The following is a 6107-nucleotide window of genomic DNA, read 5'->3' as shown; positions in this document are numbered from 1 at the left end:
TTAAACTCAGCTAAATACGTGAAATATTTAAATTGAGCTAAAACACATAGCATATTTAAATTGAGCTAAAGTATGTGAAATATTTAAATTGTTAATATATATTCAGACGTGATTTAAAACCAAGTAAAGTTTTTGTTCAATTTTAACATTAGTTTGATAATTCACCTAACATATCTACTATATCTACATGAAGTGTTGCCCTCATATATATATATATAATAATATACTATATATATATATATATACATATAGGTATGTATGTACACATGCACGTGTATATGCATACACACACACACACACACACACACATATATATATATATATATATATATATATATATATATATATATATATATATATATATATATATGTAATATATTTTTTTTCAGGATAACCACTTCAAAACAGAATACATATAAGTTTGTAAGTCATAGGAAAGCCAAGACCTTTCCAGAGAAGGTAAAATGGATCCTATGACAGCAAAGCTTAATGAACAAATTCCACTGTAACTATCTAGTAGTCTTATTGCGTCTGTTCGGGACGTTCCTCCTTATTCTCGACCCTCGCTAGCACAGCGGGGAACTCTGGCATTCATTTATAAATAGTTCAACCTTTATGCTTCATTCACGGCACTGTTAAAGATATCGCCATTTATTGCATGAAAAAAAATATATGCTTTCAATTTAGGACACAGAATTCTATATTTAATTTCCTTTACATATCATCAATTCAGAGGAAACTTTCCCTGGTGTAAATTAGTATAATATATGGAACATCTGACCCTATTATTATTAAATAAGATTTTAATTTCTCATTTAGCATCTATATGGATTAAATTTATTTACCCTATAATAACTATAATATGCGGAGCATCTGACCCTATTATTATTAAATAAGACAATTTCTGACCCTATTATAATTAAATAATTAATTCTTCATTTGAGCATCTATATGGATAAAATTTCTTTACCCTATAATAACTATAATATGCGGAGCAACTGACCCTATTATTATTAAATAAGATCTTAATTTCTCATTCGGCATCTATATATGGACAAACAATTTTTTACCCTATAATAACTACTGTGTCCCTCATTCCAATGCATTAATAATGTCCTCCATTGTAAATACGTATTAATATATGGAGAATCTGGCCTTATGTTAAATAAGAACTTTTTATTTTGAAATTTTGCATCGATATGGATGAAAATGTTACACTCTGCATTGCACGTTTTAAGAATGATCGTGATTATTGATTATTGTTTTTCTCATTCCAATACATTCAAGAATCAGATCACAATCTTACAAACAAAATATTTATCATAATTAAGGTGCACCCGACAAGCTAACCTGTCCCTAATCAATGCAAAGCTGTTGGGGGGATAAAAAGCAATATATTCTTTGCGTATCTCTCAGATATTTCATTCATCTGAAAAAGGTAATCAATCCTTGTAGCTTGTAACTAAACCTTATGAGGTCCGCTGCTTTATATCTAACTCAAAATAGCTGTTTAATATCTAACTACAAATAGCTGTTTTATATCTAACTCAAAACAGCTGTTTTATATCTGACTACAAAAGCTGTTGTATATCTAACTCAAAATAGTTGTTTTATATCTAACTACAAATAGCTGATGTATATCTAACTCAAAACAGCTGTTTTATATCTAACTCGAAACAGCTGTTTTATAACTAACTACAAATAGTTGTTTTATATCTAACTCAAAATACCTGTTTTATATCTAACTCAAAATAGCTGTTTTATATCTAACAACAAATAACTGTTGTATATCTAACTCAAAATAGCTGTTTTATACCTAACTCGAAACAGCTGTTGTATATCTAACTATAAATAGCTGTTTTATATCCAACTAGAAACAGCTGTTTTATATCTAATTCCCAAAAGCTGTTTTATATCTAACTCAAAATACCTGTTTTAGCTGTTTTATATCTAACTACAAATAGCTGTTTTATATCTGACTGAAAACAGCTGTTTTATATCTAACTCCAAATAGCTGTTTTATATCAAACTCAAAATACCTGTTTTAGCTGTTTTATATCTAACTACAAATAGCTGTTTTATATCTAATTCAAAACAGCTGATTTATGTCTAACTCCAAATAGCTGTTTTATATCTAAACTCAAAATACCTGTTTTAACTGTTTTATATCTAACTCAAAATAGCTGTTTTATATCTAATTCAAAACAGCTGTTTTATATTTAACTCTAAATAGCTGTTTTATATCTAAACTCAAAATACCTGTTTTAACTTTTTTATATCTGACTACAAATAGCTGTTTTATATCTAATTCAAAATCGCAGTTTTATATCTAACTCAAAATAATGTGATGCAGTACAAGTCTTAATAAATAGGAATGGAATGGAATATCAGACCTATGCCAAAGGACAAGCGCTGGGACCTATGGGGCCATTCAGCGCTGAAACGGATATTGACAGTAAAAAGGTTTTTTTTCAAGTTTGTTTTTTTTTTTTTTTTTTTTTTTTTTTTTTTGGGGGGAAACCTTTTTTTTTCGGTTTTTTTTTTTTTTTTTTGTTTTTTAAGAAAATTTTTTTAATTGTTTGAAAGGTGTAATAAGAGGGAAGCCTCGCAGTTGCACTAGAAATCAATTGTTAGTAGAGGGTTGAGGAAAGTAGGATGGAATAAAGAGAATGTGAGCGGAGGTACAAAAAAGGAATGAAAGGGGTTGCAGTTATTGGCCGAAAGAACGTTTCAAAGAAATAACAACGAAGAAAATGATTATAAACAGGCTTTTAAAAGACCTTAAGGAAATAACAACTGAAAATTTAATCATAACTTTTATTTAATATTTTGCTTTTCAAAGTTATGAATAACTTTTCATACACCAGTTTATTACGATGTATATATATATATATAAATATATATATATATATATATATATATATATATATATATATATATATATATAGGTATACGTATACTATATATACGTATAGATATATATATATATATATATATATATATATATATATATGTATATATATATATATACGTATATATATATATATATATATTATATATATATATATATATATATATATATATATATACATACGAGTACACACACACACTATATATATATATATATATATATATATATATAGATATATGATAGACATATATACGTACATATATATAGATAGTATATATATATATATAGATGTATATATATATATTTATATATATATAAATAGTACTGATATATATAGATATATATATATATACGAGTACACACACACACACATATATATATATATATATAATATATATATATATATACTCGTATATATATATATAGATATTATATATATATATATCCATATATACGTATATATATAATATATATATATATGTATCTATATCTTATACATTATATATATATATACATATATATATACGTATTATGTATATATATGTATATATATATATATATATATATATATATATATATATATTATATATATATATACCACACGAAAGTATATATCTATATATCATATATATATATATATATATATATATATATATATATATATATATTTATAAAAACAAGTAACTTTATACTATCAACCTCTATACCTCAAGAACTGTCATTACAGACCATCCCACAATGTTAACAAACCAAAACTAGTTCTACCAATACAATTCATCTACAACTCCAGTCACAATCACACAATCACCCACCACATTTCCATACCAGACAAAAGATACCAGCTCTCGGGTCCAATCAATACGTTTTTTTATAATTACCACTACAGTCTACACACCCAATACCATCAGCCACCATAATATACCCACCACACTAATATAACTACCACCCTAAATCAACACCCACTTCAATATTACCACTACACTACACTACAGCATCAAAGAGATGTCAAATTAATCAGTCGACAGGAAATTATAAAAAAAGGCATTTGTGATATTTTTGATATTTTCATATCAGTCATAGATCAGTTATGTCACTCGGTAATGGGACGCGTTCATCAAGGTTGTAATTTCAAAGTGAAAATGTCCAGCGCTGTAATGAATCGGTTATGCGTCATCATTCAGTTTCAACGGAACGTGGCCGGGTACGTGATAATGATAATTCAGTGGGTTTTTTTTTGTCCATGATACTTAGCGCGTTGTTTTGTATGCGTTCAACTGAATATACTGGCGTATAGAATAATAATAATAATAATAATAATAATAATAATAATAATAATAATAATAATAATTTATTAAAAGTAATGGCTACTTCAGCAGCGTTACACTTGTAGAGATTCTTTTCTATTTTTCGAATAGTGGGTTTATATAATAATAATAATAATAATAATAATAATAATAATAATAATAATAATAATAATAATAACAATAACAATAATAATAATAATATGTAAGGTTTTTTGGACTTATTTTGTCTTTACTTTCAATGTTATTATTATTATTTATTATTATTATTATATTATTATTATTATTATTATTATTATTATTATTGTTCTTATTATTATTATTATTATTTATTATTATTATTATTATTATTATTATTATTATCATTATTGTTATTATTATTATTATTATTATTATAGTTTAATCTACAGAGCCCGGGAGGTCTTCTTACTGTCAAACATTATTATTATTATTATTATTATTATTATTATTATTATTATTATTATTATTATTATTGTCCTTGTCATAACTTACTTTGTCGCCATGTTCCTTGACATATGTCTGTTGTTACACTGCATAAGTAAACCGTACGATCAAGCATGACTGTGAATCTGACATATTTGGGGAAACTGCATTTACCTTGACTAATGTAACCTGAGATTAGAAGGCGGCTCCTTTTTTCTCTGGAGGTGCATTCAAGTGTGACGCCCTTTTACTGGAACGCCTCGTATCTTGCGACAAGGAAGACTGGTGGATAAATATTTACTTCTCTCTCTCTCTCTCTCTCTCTCTCATACAAGCATTTTCTTGCTTTCATTTCTCTCTCTTTCTCTTTCTCTTTATGCAAACTTTTGCTTTCATCTCCGATCTCTCTCTCTCTCTCTCTCTCTCTCTCTCTCTCTCTCTCTCTCTCTCTCTGCTTATCTTTCTCGTCCCCGTTAATTCCACAGCACTTCTCACTGACCTTTCTTACATCTTTTTTGCTTTCTTTTTTGTGCTTAAATACCCTTTACACCTCTCTCTCTCTCTCTCTCTCTCTCTCTCTCTCTCTCTCTCTCTCTCTCTCTCTTTCTCAGAGATGTCTCATCGGGAATGCAATTAAAGACAATTTTCACCGAAGTTTCCCCTCGCGAAACGCGAAGCTGACATAAAAGAAAATGAGGAAAAAAACAATTGAAGGAATTTTATGCAAATTACAGGTCTACGGATTGACCTAGAGAGAGAGAGAGAGAGAGAGAGAGAGAGAGAGAGAGAGAAGAGACAAACAAGTAGTGGAAACCAGGATTTCTGGAAAGAGATTTGATTTGAACTCAGGATGAAATGATGTTCAACAGCGAACTTTTCAAAAATATTTTTGTGCTTTTTGAATGACTGGATTCACTGAATTCTTTACAGATCTCCAATTACTTATACTTAGAGCGATGGAAATTTTAAATTATATTAATAGAGAGGAGTAAGGGTTGAGCAATACATGGCGCTACATTGTTTAGTTAATAGACTATTAACATACGAACCGTGGAAAATTGCCTGTAGTTCCACACGAACACACACACACAAACACATATATGTTGGCCTGGTCGGTAACTTCACTGAAGTCCTGATTTCTCTTCTGTGCGCTGGGTCGAATCCACGAGGGGACGAAATTATTATCAATCAACTAAAAAGTAATTCCCCTTCGGTTAACACAATATGGAAATATATTAACTCCGAGGTGAAGGGAATTGGATATTAAAGGACATTTGTAACTTAATGCATGTGTATGAATGATGGTGATTTTATAAAAAAAATTTATGTTATATATATGTATATATACATAAGATTTTTGTACAAGCACATTACAAAAAGCTGCAATCTTGCAGCCATATGTGCGATGTGGTACCAGGAGAAAATACAAGGAAGACCTAACATCTCATATG

Source organism: Macrobrachium nipponense, chromosome 13 (genome assembly GCF_015104395.2).
Source record: "Macrobrachium nipponense isolate FS-2020 chromosome 13, ASM1510439v2, whole genome shotgun sequence".
Taxonomy (NCBI): Eukaryota; Metazoa; Arthropoda; class Malacostraca; order Decapoda; family Palaemonidae; genus Macrobrachium; species Macrobrachium nipponense.
The sequence above is the reverse complement of the archived record's forward strand: the minus strand, read 5'-3'. Positions refer to the sequence as shown.